The sequence below is a fragment of the Phalangium opilio genome, unplaced genomic scaffold (genome assembly GCF_054372755.1).
Source record: "Phalangium opilio isolate 3A_F unplaced genomic scaffold, DU_Popi_V2 ptg000021l_1, whole genome shotgun sequence".
Taxonomy (NCBI): Eukaryota; Metazoa; Arthropoda; class Arachnida; order Opiliones; family Phalangiidae; genus Phalangium; species Phalangium opilio.
Genome location: NW_028324153.1, coordinates 4,619,670 through 4,635,227, shown reverse-complemented (window position 1 = coordinate 4,635,227; position 15,558 = coordinate 4,619,670). Strand labels below are relative to the sequence as shown.

The 15,558-nt window shown below is 44.0% G+C and overlaps 6 non-coding genes across 6 annotated transcripts; all 6 read left to right on the top strand.

Annotated features, from left to right (window-relative positions):
* Window positions 1–6,687: 6,687 nt before the first annotated feature.
* On the top strand, window positions 6,688–6,760 carry TRNAY-GUA (transfer RNA tyrosine (anticodon GUA)). Its single transcript has one exon. It is a non-coding gene; the product is annotated as a tRNA-Tyr (tRNA).
* A 1,397-nt stretch (window positions 6,761–8,157) lies between these two features.
* Window positions 8,158–8,230, top strand: TRNAY-GUA (transfer RNA tyrosine (anticodon GUA)). Its single transcript has one exon. It is a non-coding gene; the product is annotated as a tRNA-Tyr (tRNA).
* Window positions 8,231–9,627: 1,397 nt separating this feature from the next.
* Window positions 9,628–9,700, top strand: TRNAY-GUA (transfer RNA tyrosine (anticodon GUA)). The gene has a single exon. It is a non-coding gene; the product is annotated as a tRNA-Tyr (tRNA).
* A 1,395-nt stretch (window positions 9,701–11,095) lies between these two features.
* Window positions 11,096–11,168, top strand: TRNAY-GUA (transfer RNA tyrosine (anticodon GUA)). The gene has a single exon. It is a non-coding gene; the product is annotated as a tRNA-Tyr (tRNA).
* A 662-nt stretch (window positions 11,169–11,830) lies between these two features.
* On the top strand, window positions 11,831–11,903 carry TRNAY-GUA (transfer RNA tyrosine (anticodon GUA)). The gene has a single exon. It is a non-coding gene; the product is annotated as a tRNA-Tyr (tRNA).
* Window positions 11,904–14,032: 2,129 nt separating this feature from the next.
* TRNAY-GUA (transfer RNA tyrosine (anticodon GUA)) lies at window positions 14,033–14,105 on the top strand. The gene has a single exon. It is a non-coding gene; the product is annotated as a tRNA-Tyr (tRNA).
* Window positions 14,106–15,558: the final 1,453 nt, after the last annotated feature.

The following is a 15,558-nucleotide window of genomic DNA, read 5'->3' as shown; positions in this document are numbered from 1 at the left end:
ATCCCATCCGGGAGCGGTGTTGTGACGTCTCAGATGTGAAGTAAAAAGTCAAGGTTTTTCCACAATACCTGACGACCATTAAATTTTTGGGCTTCCGTGGCGCAAATGGTATTCAAAAGACTGGTGGTTTGAGCCCTCCCGGGAGCGGTGTTGTGACGTCTCAGATGTAACGTAAAATGTTACACAACACCTCTCCCGGGTGGGCTCGAACCACCAATCTTTCGATTAACAGCTAAAAGCGCTAACCATTGCGCCACGGAAGCCCAAAAATTAAATGCTCGTCAGGTATTGTGTAAAAACCTTGACTTTTTACGTCACATCTGAGACCTCACAACACCGCTCCCGGATGGGCTCAAACCACCAACCTATTGGTTAACAGCCGAACGCGCTAACCATAGCGCCACGGAAGCCCTAAAGTTAAATGCTCGTCAGGTATTGTGTAAAAACCTTGACTTTTTACGTCACATCTGAGACCACACAACACTGCTCCCGGATGGGCTCGAACCACCAACCTATTGGTTAACAGCCGAACGCGCTAACCATTGCGCCACGGAAGCCCAAAAGTTAAATGCTCGTCAGGTATTGTGTAAAAACCTTGACTTTTTAAGTCACATCTGAGACCTCACAACACCGCTCCCGGATGGGCTCGAACCACCAACCTATTGGTAAACAGCCGAACGCGCAAACCATTGCGCCACGGAAGCCCAAAAGTTAAATGCTCGTCAGGTATTGTGTAAAAACCTTGACTTTTTACGTCAAATCTGAGACATCACAACACCGCTCCCGGATGGGCTCGAACCACCAACCTATTGGTTAACAGCCGAACGCGCTAACCATTGAGCCACGGAAGCTCAGAAATTAAATGGTTGTCAGGTATTGTGGAAAAACTTTGGCTTTCTACGTTACATTTGAGACTCCTCAACACCGCTCCTGGGTGGGCTCGAACCACCAACCTGTTGGTCAACAGCCGAACGCGCTAACCATTGAGCCACGGAAGCTCAGAAATTAAATGGTTGTCACGTATTGTGGAAAAGTTCTGACTTTTGCGCTACATCTTAGACCACACAACACCTCTCCCGGGTGGGCTCGAACCACCAATCTTTCGATTAACAGCTGAACGCGCTAACCATTGCGCCACGGAAGCCCAAAAATTAAATGGTTGTCAGGTATTGTGGAAAAACTTTGGCTTTCTACGTCACATCTGAGACCTCACAACACCGCTCCCGGATGGGCTCGAACCACCAACCTATTGGTTAACAGCCGAACGCGCTAACCATTGCGCCACGGAAGCCCAAAAGTTAAATGCTCGTCAGGTATTGTGTAAAAACCTTGACTTTTTACGTCACTTCTGAGACCACACAACACTGCTCCCGGATGGGCTCGAACCACCAACCTATTGGTTAACAGCCGAACGCGCTAACCATTGCGCCACGGAAGCCCAAAAGTTAAATGCTCGTCAGGTATTGTGTAAAAACCTTGACTTTTTACGTCACATCTGAGACCTCACAACACCGCTCCCGGATGGGCTCGAACCACCAACCTATTGGTTAACAGCCGAACGCGCTAACCATTGAGCCACGGAAGCTCAGAAATTAAATGGTTGTCAGGTATTATGGAAAAACTTTGGCTTTCTACGTTACATTTGAGACTCCACAACACCGCTCCTGGGTGGGCTCGAACCACCAACCTATTGGTTAACAGCCGAACGCGCTAACCATTGAGCCACGGAAGCTCAGAAATTAAATGGTTGTCAGGTATTGTGGAAAAACTTTTGCTTTCTACGTCACATCTGAGACCTCACAACACCGCTCCCGGATGGGCTCGAACCACCAACCTATTGGTTAACAGCCGAACGCGCTAACCATTGAGCCACGGAAGCTCAGAAATTAAATGGTTGTCAGGTATTGTGGAAAAACTTTGGCTTTCTACGTTACATTTGAGACTCCTCAACACCGCTCCTGGGTGGGCTCGAACCACCAACCTGTTGGTTAACAGCCGAACGCGCTAACCATTGAGCCACGGAAGCTCAGAAATTAAATGGTTGTCACGTATTGTGGAAAAGTTCTGACTTTTGCGCTACATCTTAGACCACACAACACCTCTCCCGGGTGGGCTCGAACCACCAATCTTTCGATTAACAAAACAATTGAATAAATTATATAATAAAGGACTTGGTGTGCCCAAGCCTAAAAAACAAAACGCATAGTTAATTTCGTCACTGCAAATGCTAAGATAGGCCTAGTGCTTTTAAATATTCTTATCTGTGTTTTAAATTTCGAATTCCCGTAATTTCTCGCCATTTACTCGAATTGACTGACGTCATAAACGCGAAATTTATTTACCACCAGTGCCTGTGTACGTAGCCAAACCCAACCGCCGGCGCGAACTCCGACATTCTTCTAGTTAATATGGCCGCCTCAAGTTCGAGACCGATTATAATTGCAGGCAATTTTTAATTATAGGTATTTACATTGTTTATCGAATGAAAATTTTATTAAAAACTAATTGATACTGATATATTTTAAACTGAACACTGCACTACCCATACTTCGTAATGCTTATGCTAGAGACTTACAGCTCGAGATAGTTCGGGAACGGCAAGCGAGAATTGAATGGCTACACTCGGTTAATTTTGCATGACTTCCATCTTCCTATTTAGTCTGCATTACTAAGCCTTTGACAGCACTATCAGCCGTCGCTTTTCGAGAATCTACGACCTACGTTGTCACTTCATGACAAGCTCCAGTTTGTAGCCAGTGATAAACTTATGGAGCATATCTTATGAACTTATGGCTGTATGCATTCCTGTTTTAATTTAAATTCCGCCATTTTAAGGGTATGCTGTATGCATTCCTGTTTTAATTTAAATTCCGTCATTTTGAGGGTATGCTGTATGATTTCCTGTTTTAATTTAAATTCCGCCATTTTGAGGGTATGCTGTATGATTTCCTGTTTTAATTTAAATTCCGCCATTTTGAGGGTATGCTGTATGATTTCCTGTTTTAATTTAAATTCCGCCATTTTGAGGGTATGCTGTATGATTTCCTGTTTTAATTTAAATTCCGCCATTTTGAGGGTATGCCGTATGATTTCGTGTTCAAATTTATAGAATTTGTTGGTATAAAGGGCTTTCTAAAGGTCCCAGGCCCATATAGCCACTCGGTGGTGTAATATTCTCCGCCATTTTGAGGGTATTTTTAAGGATCCATTCCTTACCTCTCCCTACTAAATTAAGGTGTATCCCCTGTAAATGCAACATCCACGTTTTCACTCTTTGAACCGTATCAGGAATCAGGCTAGGCTATCTCCCTTTTTCTCGAGTCCAATTTTATTTCTTTTATTTTTCAAAGGTGACTTTTTCTTTCAATGGCACTTTGATGACGGTTTTTTTTCTTTTGTTATTGTTTCTTTAACGGACTTGTTTTATGTAGTCTTAGGTACCTTATCTGTTTGACTTGGACTTTGCAGAGATAAGTTGAAGTCAGAATGGGATGGGCTTTATAGCTATTGAATATTAAGGGTGAATCGCTCCATATCACGTGGAATTGAATCTTTGAACGCTTTAATTTCAAAGTTTTTATATTTTTTTGAGCGACGATTACATTGGGTGTGGTTGCCCTAAGTTTTTTTTATCGTTTAAAGGACATTTTTTTCGTAGTTTGAAATAATTTGAGCAACTATTTGAAGCAAAGATAATTTTGACTTGGTGTTTTGGTTGAGAGAATGTGAAGTATTTGAGTTTTAAAACCAAAGAATATAAGGGGAAAAAATTTATATTTTTCTGTGTATAAAATAATAGGTGCAGGGTTCATACAAACCTGGAGAACTATCGGGGACGCCCAGGGACTATTCGATTGTCGTATAACTCCCAGTTCCAACAACTCATCAAAAGCCCTGTCTATTTCTTCCCTCTTCTTATTGCTAACCGGACGGGGATGACACGCTATAGGCTTAGCGTCGCCCGTCTCTATAGAGTGCTCAATTAGCGAGGTTTCGCCAGGTTTCTTTGTGAATATACTTTGGAATTCCAAGAGCATATCCACCAACCTAGCTCTTTCATCTTTGCTACAGGTCGATTTCGACGCTAAAGCTTTTAACACATTTAAGGGGTCTTTTTCACTTTTGACGATTTCGCCAAAGCAATTAGACGCCCCCTTTTCCATATCTTCGCAATCGAACGATATAACTTTCTGAGGGAAGGGGCCCATTGACCACCCGCCTTCACTCAGCCTAATGTCTATACCCGTTCCGCGAAGAAAATCTCTCCCAAAAATAACTGAGGGGGTAAGACCTCGCACAATAAGAAAGCGCTGTCTTCTTTTCCCTCCGGGCCAATATACCTGGAGACGGATATCTCCGGCTACGCGGCATGTGCCGCGACCGAATCTAACCATTGTTCTGTTAGCTTTTATCGCCATTTCGCGTTCTTCAAACATGGGTATGAATTCATCGCCCAACAAAGAAACTGACGATCCGCTGTCTAACAAGCCAAGGAACGATTGCCCCATAGCTTGAAATCTCAATAATGGGGGAGTTTTCCCGCCAAAATCAGAACAGCGATTAACCGATGGCGCGAAAATTCGAGTTTTCGAATTTCTTGCCTGGTTTTTGGCCCTCGTTATTTTGGTTTCAATTTTATCACGAGGCCCCTCCCAAGAATAATTCGGATTTCCGATTATCTTGGTTGCCTCGTTTGCCCATTTCCCGGATTAGTACAATCCCTTTTGAAATGGCCGGGTTGGTTGCACTTGTAACAGCGCCCAATACCCCGATTATCTTTCCTTTGGACTGGATTTCCGCCATTGGAATGTGCATTAAAAGTTGCACCAGAATTATTACCTGAGCGAGTATTTACTCCGCTCATCACTTGTCTCTCTACTCTAAAATAAGAGTACGGATCCAAGGCTGCCAATCCTACTCCCACCTGATTTCCCGCAAATGCATTTGCATCCGCGGAAACAGACATACTGACGGCTTTATTAACCGATTGAAGCGATTGCTCAATCGAAATACCTGCCCCATATGCCAGACCAGGCTCTAAAGACTCCGCCATTGACGGTGGGGGTCTGTACATTACCTCGGCTAGGAGATCAGATTGAATAATCTTAGCCTCCTCAGCCAATTCAGCAAGGGTAGCGAAAGCTTTCCCCCTTAGCATTCTACGGTATGTCGGATGACACTGCCGTAGGACGCGCTGAATTTGTACCGACTCAGACTCCGGTGTTTCTAATCGGTGAGAATACTCCGATAAACAATGGATGTACTGAGTCAACGGTTCATTTTCTCCTTGAGTTCGGTTATCCAACTCAATTTGAATGCGCCTAGAGTAATCAGTTGCCTGATACTCTTTTCTAAAACACTCTCGGAATTCCGAAAGGTTTTTGAAAGCGGCTGAACCCCCCACAAATTTAAACCAGCGATCGGCCGGCCCTTGTAAAGACAAAGGGATCACGTGAAAAAGGATATCCTTATCACTATAGCCGGTCGCTGATTGATACCGCAGAAGAGCCTCGAGGAAATACATCAGAGATTTCTCATCTGCGGGTCCTAAATAGGTTGGAGCGTCTACTCGCAACCTTACCTGAGGTGTTTGCGTTGGATTTCCAACACTAGCTACCCCACTACCTGAGACAAAGCCTTGAAAGGCTTGACGCAAGGCATCACTAATAATTTGGCTCATTTGCTGAGCCGGGTCTCCGGACTCAGCGCCTTCACCATTATTAGCGGATAGCCCGGATCTAGTTTCCGGCATAATTCAATATAGTGGTATCACTATACTAAAATCACTAAACTCTAAACTAAACTAACTTTCAATCAACTACCCGACTAGTGGCCCTCACTCTTTAGATTTAAATTTTCGAGATAAAAATTAACTTAAGTACATGTATCACTCTACGGTTTCAAAGCCCCACGTTGGGCGCCAGTTTGTAAGCCCTACAAAACTGGTAGGCTTACCTAGAGTAAATACACGTACTTTTCATATCAAATTTTATTATCGACTCACCCTGTCATCTCTCAAAAATATTACAAGTCAAAACTTTCTTTAAAATAAACAAAAAGGTGCTCAGGCCTACCTCCTTCGTCGCTGGAGCCAAAAGATCTCTCCGTGGTGCAATGGTTAGCGCGTTCGGCTGTTAATCGAAAGTTTGGTGGTTCAAGCCCAGCCAGAAGCGGTGTTGTGAAGTCTCTTATGTAACGAAAAAAGTCAAAGTTTTGCCAAAATACGTCACGATTATCGTTCTTCAAAGCTTCCGTGGTGCAATGGTTAGCGCGTACAGCTGTTAACCGAAAGGTTGGTGGTTCGAGCCCAGCCAGAAGCGGGGTTGTGAAGTCTCTGATGTAACGTAAAAAATCAAAGTTTCGCCAAAATATGTGACGATAATTGTTTTTCAAAGCTTCCGTGGCGCAATGGTTAGCGCGTTCGGGTTTTAACCGAAAGGTTGGAGGTTCGAGCCCAGCCAGGAGCGGTGTTGTGTAGTCTCTGATGTGACGTAAAAAGTCAAAGTTTTGCCAAAATACGTGACGATAATTGTTTTCAAAGCTTTTGTGCTGCAATGGTTAGCGCGTTCGGCTGTTAATCGAAAGTTTGGTGGTTCAAGCCCAGCCAGAAGCGGTGTTGTGAAGTCTCTTATGTAACGAAAAAAGTCAAAGTTTTGCCAAAATTCGCGACGATAATTGTTTTTCAAAGCTTCCGTGGTGCAATGGTTAGCGCGTTCGGCTGTAAACCGAAGGGTTGTTGGTTTTAGTCCACCCGGGAGCGTTGTTGTGAAGTCTTATAAATAACGTAAAAATTCAAAGTTTTTCCACAATACCTGAAGATCATTTAATTTCAAAGCTTCCGTGGCGCAATGGTTAGCGCGTACAGCTGTTAACCGAAAGGTTGGTGGTTCGAGCCCAGACAGAAGCGGTGTTGTGAAGTCTCTGATGTAGCGTAAAACATCAAAGTTTTGCCAAAGTATGTGACGATAATTGTTTTTCAAAGCTTCCGTGGCGCAATGGTTAGCGCGTTCGGGTTTTAACCGAAAGGTTAGTGGTTCGAGCCCAGCCAGGAGCGGTGTTGTGAAGTCTCTGATGTAACGTAAAAAGTCAAAGTTTTGCCAAAATACGTGACGATTGTTGTTCTTCATAGCTTCCGTGGTGCAATGGTTAGCTCGTTCGGCTGTTAATCGAAAGTTTGGTGGTTCAAGCCCAGCCAGAAGCGGTGTTGTGAAGTCTCTTATGTAACGAAAAAAGTCAAAGTTTTGCCAAAATACGTGACGATTATCGTTCTTCAAAGCTTCCGTGGTGCAATGGTTAGCGCGTTCGGCTGTTAACCGAAAGGTTGGTGGTTCGTGCCCAGCCAGGAGCGGTGTTGTGAAGTCTCTGATGTGACGTAAAATGTCAAAGTTTTGCCAAAATACGTGACGATTATTGTTCTTCAAAGTTTCCGTGGTGCAATGGTTAGCGCGTTCGGCTGTTAACCGAAAGGTTGGTGGTTCGAGCCCAGCCAGGAGCGGTGTTGTGAAGTCTCTGATGTGACGTAAAATGTCAAAGTTTTGCCAAAATACGTGACGATTATTGTTTTTCAAAGCTTCCGTGGTGCAATGGTTAGCGCGTTCGGCTGTTAATTGAAAGTTTGGTGGTTCAAGCCCAGCCAGAAGCGGTGTTGTGAAGTCTCTTATGTAACGAAAAAAGTCAAAGTTTTGCGAAAATTCGCGACGATAATTGTTTTTCAAAGCTTCCGTGGTGCAATGTTTAGCGCGTTCGGCTGTAAACCGAAGGGTTGTTTGTTTTAGTCCACCCGGGAGCGTTGTTGTGAAGTCTTATAAATAACGTAAAAATTCAAATTTTTTCCACAATACCTGAAGATCGTTTAATTTCAAAGCTTCCGTGGCGCAATGGTTAGCGCGTACAGCTGTTAACCGAAAGGTCGGTGGTTCGAGACCAGCCAGAAGCGGTGTTGTGAAGTCTCTGATGTAACGTAAAAAATCAAAGTTTTGACAAAATATGTGACGATAATTGTTTTTCAAAGCTTCCGTGGCGCAATGGTTAGCGCGTTCAGCTGTTAATCGAAAGTTTGGTGGTTCAAGCCCAGCCAGAAGCGGTGTTGTGAAGTCTCTTATGTAACGAAAAAAGTCAAAGTTTTGCCAAAATTCGCGACGATAATTGTTTTTCGAAGCTTCCGTGGTGCAATGGTTAGCGCGTTCGGCTGTAAACCGAAAGGTTGTTGGTTTTAGTCCACCCGGGAGCGTTGTTGTGAAGACTTATAAATAACGTAAAAATTCAAAGTTTTTCCACAATACCTGAAGATCATTTAATTTCAAAGCTTCCGTGGCGCAATGGTTAGCGCGTACAGCTGTTAACCGAAAGGTTGGTGGTTCGAGCCCAGACAGAAGCGGTGTTGTGAAGTCTCTGATGTAGCGTAAAACATCAAAGTTTTGCCAAAGTATGTGACGATAATTGTTTTTCAAAGCTTCCGTGGCGCAATGGTTAGCGCGTTCGGGTTTTAACCGAAAGGTTAGTGGTTCGAGCCCAGCCAGGAGCGGTGTTGTGAAGTCTCTGATGTAACGTAAAAAGTCAAAGTTTTGCCAAAATACGTGACGATTATTGTTCTTCATAGCTTCCGTGGTGCAATGGTTAGCTCGTTCGGCTGTTAATCGAAAGTTTGGTGGTTCAAGCCCAGCCAGAAGCGGTGTTGTGAAGTCTCTTATGTAACGAAAAAAGTCAAAGGTTTGCCAAAATACGTGACGATTATCGTTCTTCAAAGCTTCCGTGGTGCAATGGTTAGCGCGTTCGGCTGTTAACCGAAAGGTTGGTGGTTCGTGCCCAGCCAGGAGCGGTGTTGTGAAGTCTCTGATGTGACGTAAAATGTCAAAGTTTTGCCAAAATACGTGACGATTATTGTTCTTCAAAGTTTCCGTGGTGCAATGGTTAGCGCGTTCGGCTGTTAACCGAAAGGTTGGTGGTTCGAGCCCAGCCAGGAGCGGTGTTGTGAAGTCTCTGATGTGACGTAAAATGTCAAAGTTTTGCCAAAATACGTGACGATTATTGTTTTTCAAAGCTTCCGTGGTGCAATGGTTAGCGCGTTCGGCTGTTAATTGAAAGTTTGGTGGTTCAAGCCCAGCCAGAAGCGGTGTTGTGAAGTCTCTTATGTAACGAAAAAAGTCAAAGTTTTGCGAAAATTCGCGACGATAATTGTTTTTCAAAGCTTCCGTGGTGCAATGTTTAGCGTGTTCGGCTGTAAACCGAAGGGTTGTTTGTTTTAGTCCACCCGGGAGCGTTGTTGTGAAGTCTTATAAATAACGTAAAAATTCAAATTTTTTCCACAATACCTGAAGATCGTTTAATTTCAAAGCTTCCGTGGCGCAATGGTTAGCGCGTACAGCTGTTAACCGAAAGGTCGGTGGTTCGAGACCAGCCAGAAGCGGTGTTGTGAAGTCTCTGATGTAACGTAAAAAATCAAAGTTTTGACAAAATATGTGACGATAATTGTTTTTCAAAGCTTCCGTGGCGCAATGGTTAGCGCGTTCAGCTGTTAATCGAAAGTTTGGTGGTTCAAGCCCAGCCAGAAGCGGTGTTGTGAAGTCTCTTATGTAACGAAAAAAGTCAAAGTTTTGCCAAAATTCGCGACGATAATTGTTTTTCGAAGCTTCCGTGGTGCAATGGTTAGCGCGTTCGGCTGTAAACCGAAAGGTTGTTGGTTTTAGTCCACCCGGGAGCGTTGTTGTGAAGACTTATAAATAACGTAAAAGTTCAAAGTTTTTCCACAATACCTGAAGATCATTTAATTTCAAAGCTTCCGTGGCGCAATGGTTAGCGGGTACAGCTGTTAACCGAAAGGTTGGTGGTTCGAGTCCAGCCAGGAGCGGTGTTGTGAAGTCTCTGATGTAACGTAAAAAGTCAAAGTTTTGCCAAAATACGTGACGATTATTGTTCTTCAAAGCTTCCGTGGTGCAAAGGTTAGCGCGTTCGGCTGTTAATCGTAAGTTTGGTGGTTCAAGCCCAGCCAGAAGCGGTGTTGTGAAGTCTCTTATGTAACGAAAAAAGTCAAAGTTTTGCCAAAATACGTGACGATTATCGTTCTTCAAAGCTTCCGTGGTGCAATGGTTAGCGCGTACAGCTGTTAACCGAAAGGTTGGTGGTTCGAGCCCAGCCAGAAGCGGTGTTGTGAAGTCGCTGATGTAGCGTAAAAAATCAAAGTTTTGCCAAAGTATGTGACGAAAATTGTTCTTCAAAGCTTCCGTGGCGCAATGGTTAGCGCGTTCGGGTTTTAACCGAAAGGTTGGTGGTTCGAGCCCAGCCAGGAGCGGTGTTGTGAAGTCTCTGATGTAACGTAAAAAGTCAAAGTTTTGCCAAAATACGTGACGATTATTGTTCTTCAAAGCTTCCGTGGTGCAATGGTTAGCGCGTTCGGCTGTTAATCGTAAGTTTGGTGGTTCAAGCCCAGCCAGAAGCGGTGTTGTGAAGTCTCTTATGTAACGAAAAAAGTCAAAGTTTTGCCAAAATACGTGACGATTATCGTTCTTCAAAGCTTCCGTGGTGCAATGGTTAGCGCGTACAGCTGTTAACCGAAAGGTTGGTGGTTCGAGCCCAGCCAGAAGCGGTGTTGTGAAGTCTCTGATGTAGCATAAAAAATCAAAGTTTTGCCAAAGTATGTGACGATAATTGTTCTTCAAAGCTTCCGTGGTGCAATGGTTAGCGCGTTCGGCTGTTAACCGAAAAGTTGGTGGTTCGAGCCCAGCCAGGAGCGGTGTTGTGAAGTCTCTGATGTGACGTAAAAATCAAAGTTTTGCCAAAATACGTGACGATAATTGTTTTCAAAGCTTTTGTGCTGCAATGGTTAGCGCGTTCGGCTGTTAATCGAAAGTTTGGTGGTTCAAGCCCAGCCAGAAGTGGTGTTGTGAAGTCTCTTATGTAACGAAAAAAGTCAAAGTTTTGCCAAAATACGTGACAATTATTGTTCTTCAAACCTTCCGTGGTGCAATGGTTAGCGCGTTCGGCTGTTAACCGAAAGGTTGGTGGTTCGAGCCCAGCCAGGAGCGGTGTTGTGAAGTCTCTGATGTAACGAAAAAAGTCAAAGTTTTGCCAAAATTCGCGACGATAATTGTTTTTCAAAGCTTCCGTGGTGCAATGGTTAGCGCGTTCGGCTGTAAACCGAAGGGTTGTTGGTTTTAGTCCACCCGGGAGCGTTGTTGTGAAGTCTTATAAATAACGTAAAAATTCAAAGTTTTTCCACAATACCTGAAGATTATTTAATTTCACAGCTTCCGTGGCGCAATGGTTAGCGCGTACAGCTGTTAACCGAAAGGTTGGTGGTTCGAGCCCAGCCAGAAGCGGTGTTGTGAAGTCTCTGATGTAGCGTAAAAAATCAAAGTTTTGCCAAAGTATGTGACGATAATTGTTTTTCAAAGCTTCCGTGGCGCAATGGTTAGCGCGTTCGGGTTTTAACCGAAAGGTTAGTGGTTCGAGCCCAGCCAGGAGCGGTGTTGTGAAGTCTCTGATGTAACGTAAAAAGTCAAAGTTTTGCCAAAGTACGTGACGATTATTGTTCTTCAAAGCTTCCGTGGTGCAATGGTTAGCGCGTTCGGCTGTTAACCGAAAGGTTGGTGGTTCGAGCCCAGCCAGAAGCGGTGTTGTGAAGTCTCTGATGTAACGTAAAAAATCAAAGTTTTGACAAAATATGTGACGATAATTGTTTTTCAAAGCTTCCGTGGCGCAATGGTTAGCGCGTTCAGCTGTTAATCGAAAGTTTGGTGGTTCAAGCCCAGCCAGAAGCGGTGTTGTGAAGTCTCTTATGTAACGAAAAAAGTCAAAGTTTTGCCAAAATTCGCGACGATAATTGTTTTTCGAAGCTTCCGTGGTGCAATGGTTAGCGCGTTCGGCTGTAAACCGAAAGGTTGTTGGTTTTAGTCCACCCGGGAGCGTTGTTGTGAAGACTTATAAATAACGTAAAAATTCAAAGTTTTTCTACAATACCTGAAGATCATTTAATTTCAAAGCTTCCGTGGCGGAATGGTTAGCGCGTACAACTGTTAACCGAAAGGTTGGTGGTTCGAGCCCAGCCAGAAGCGGTGTTGTGAAGTCTCTGATGTAGCGTAAAAAATCAAAGTTTTGCCAAAATACGTGACGATTATCGTTCTTCAAAGCTTCCGTGGTGCAATGGTTAGTGCGTACAGCTGTTAACCGAAAGGTTGGTGGTTCGAGCCCAGCCAGAAGCGGGGTTGTGAAGTCTCTGATGTAACGAAAAAAGTCAAAGTTTTGCCAAAATACGTGACGATAATTGTTTTCAAAGCTTTTGTGCTGCAATGGTTAGCGCGTTCGGCTGTTAATCGAAAGTTTGGTGTTTCGAGCCCAGCCAGGAGCGGTGTTGTGAAGTCTCTGATGTGACGTAAAAAGTCAAAGTTTTGCCAAAATACGTGACGATAATTGTTTTCAAAGCTTTTGTGCTGCAATGGTTAGCGCGTTCGGCTGTTAATCGAAAGTTTGGTGGTTCAAGCCCAGCCAGAAGCGGTGTTGTGAAGTCTCTTATGTAACAAAAAAAGTCAAAGTTTTGCCAAAATACGTGACGATTATCGTTCTTCAAAGCTTCCGTGGTGCAATGGTTAGCGCGTACAGCTGTTAACCGAAAGGTTGGTGGTTCGAGCCCAGCCAGAAGCGGGGTTGTGAAGTCTCTGATGTAACGTAAAAAATCAAAGTTTCGCCAAAATATGTGACGATAATTGTTTTTCAAAGCTTCCGTGGCGCAATGGTTAGCGCGTTCGGGTTTTAACCGAAAGGTTGGTGGTTCGAGCCCAGCCAGGAGCGGTGTTGTGAAGTCTCTGATGTGACGTAAAAAGTCAAAGTTTTGCCAAAATACGTGACGATAATTGTTTTCAAAGCTTTTGTGCTGCAATGGTTAGCGCGTTCGGCTGTTAATCGAAAGTTTGGTGGTTCAAGCCCAGCCAGAAGCGGTGTTGTGAAGTCTCTTATGTAACGAAAAAAGTCAAAGTTTTGCCAAAATTCGCGACGATAATTGTTTTTCAAAGCTTCCGTGGTGCAATGATTAGCGCGTTCGGCTGTAAACCGAAGGGTTGTTGGTTTTAGTCCACCCGGGAGCGTTGTTGTGAAGTCTTATAAATAACGTAAAAATTCAAAGTTTTTCCACAATACCTGAAGATCATTTAATTTCAAAGCTTCCGTGGCGCAATGGTTAGCGCGTACAGCTGTTAACCGAAAGGTTGGTGGTTCGAGCCCAGCCAGAAGCGGGGTTGTGAAGTCTCTGATGTAACGTAAAAAATCAAAGTTTCGCCAAAATATGTGACGATAATTGTTTTTCAAAGCTTCCGTGGCGCAATGGTTAGCGCGTTCGGGTTTTAACCGAAAGGTTGGTGGTTCGAGCCCAGCCAGGAGCGGTGTTGTGAAGTCTCTGATGTAACGTAAAAAGTCAAAGTTTTGCCAAAATACGTGACGATTATTGTTCTTCAAAGCTTCCGTGGTGCAATGGTTAGCGCGTTCGGCTGTTAATCGAAAGTTTGGTGGTTCAAGCCCAGCCAGAAGCGGTGTTGTGAAGTCTCTTATGTAACAAAAAAAGTCAAAGTTTTGCCAAAATACGTGACGATTATCGTTCTTCAAAGCTTCCGTGGTGCAATGGTTAGCGCGTACAGCTGTTAACCGAAAGGTTGGTGGTTCGAGCCCAGCCAGAAGCGGGGTTGTGAAGTCTCTGATGTAACGTAAAAAATCAAAGTTTCGCCAAAATATGTGACGATAATTGTTTTTCAAAGCTTACGTGGTGCAATGGTTAGCGCGTTCGGCTGTTAACCGAAAGGTTGGTGGTTCGAGCCCAGCCAGAAGCGGTGTTGTGAAGTCTCTGATGTAACGTAAAAAATCAAAGTTTTGACAAAATATGTGACGATAATTGTTTTTCAAAGCTTCCGTGGCGCAATGGTTAGCGCGTTCAGCTGTTAATCGAAAGTTTGGTGGTTCAAGCCCAGCCAGAAGCGGTGTTGTGAAGTCTCTTATGTAACGAAAAAAGTCAAAGTTTTGCCAAAATTCGCGACGATAATTGTTTTTCGAAGCTTCCGTGGTGCAATGGTTAGCGCGTTCGGCTGTAAACCGAAAGGTTGTTGGTTTTAGTCCACCCGGGAGCGTTGTTGTGAAGACTTATAAATAACGTAAAAATTCAAAGTTTTTCTACAATACCTGAAGATCATTTAATTTCAAAGCTTCCGTGGCGGAATGGTTAGCGCGTACAACTGTTAACCGAAAGGTTGGTGGTTCGAGCCCAGCCAGAAGCGGTGTTGTGAAGTCTCTGATGTAACGTAAAAAATCAAAGTTTTGCCAAAATATGTAACGATAATAGTTTTTCAAAGCTTCCGTGGCGCAATGGTTAGCGCGTTCGGCTTTTAACCGAAAGGTTGGTGGTTCGAGCCCAGCCAGGAGCGGTGTTGTGAAGTCTCTGATGTAACGAAAATAGGCAAGTTTTGCCAAAATTCGCGACGATAATTGTTTTTCGAAGCTTCCGTGGTGCAATGGTTAGCGCGTTCGGCTGTAAACCGAAAGGTTGTTGGTTTTAGTCCACCCGAAACTTTGATTTTTTACGTTACATCAGAGACTTCACAACCCCGCTTCTGGCTGGGCTCGAACCACCAACCTTTCGGTTAACAGCTGTACGCGCTAACCATTGCACCACGGAAGCTTTGAAGAACGACAATCGTCACGTATTTTGGCAAAACTTTGACTTTTTTCGTTACATAAGAGACTTCACAACACCGCTTCTGGCTGGGCTTGAACCACCAAACTTTCGATTAACAGCCGAACGCGCTAACCATTGCACCACGGAAGCTTTGAAGAACAATAATCGTCACGTATTTTGGCAAAACTTTGACTTTTTACGTTACATCAGAGACTTCACAACACCGCTCCTGGCTGGGCTCGAACCACCAACCTTTCGGTTAAAACCCGAACGCGCTAACCATTGCGCCACGGAAGCTTTGAAAAACAATTATCGTCACATATTTTGGCGAAACTTTGATTTTTTACGTTACATCAGAGACTTCACAACCCCGCTTCTGGCTAGGCTCGAACCACCAACCTTTCGGTTAACAGCTGTACGCGCTAACCATTGCGCCACGGAAGCTTTGAAATTAAATGATCTTCAGGTATTGTGGAAAAACTTTGAACTTTTAAGTTATTTATAAGACTTCACAACAACGCTCCCGGGTGGACTAAAACCAACAACCCTTCGGTTTACAGCCGAACGCGCTAACCATTGCAGCACAAAAGCTTTGAAAACAATTATCGTCACGTATTTTGGCAAAACTTTGACTTTTTACGTTACATCAGAGACTTCACAACACCGCTCCTGGCTGGGCTCGAAACACCAACCTTTCGGTTAAAACCCGAACGCGCTAACCATTGCGCCACGGAAGCTTTGAAAAACAATTATCGTCACATATTTTGGCGAAACTTTGAATTTTTACGTTACATCAGAGACTTCACAACCCCGCTTCTGGCTGGGCTCTAACCACCAACCTTTCGGTTAACAGCTGTACGCGCTAACCATTGCGCCACGGAAGCTTTGAAATTAAATGATCTTCAGGT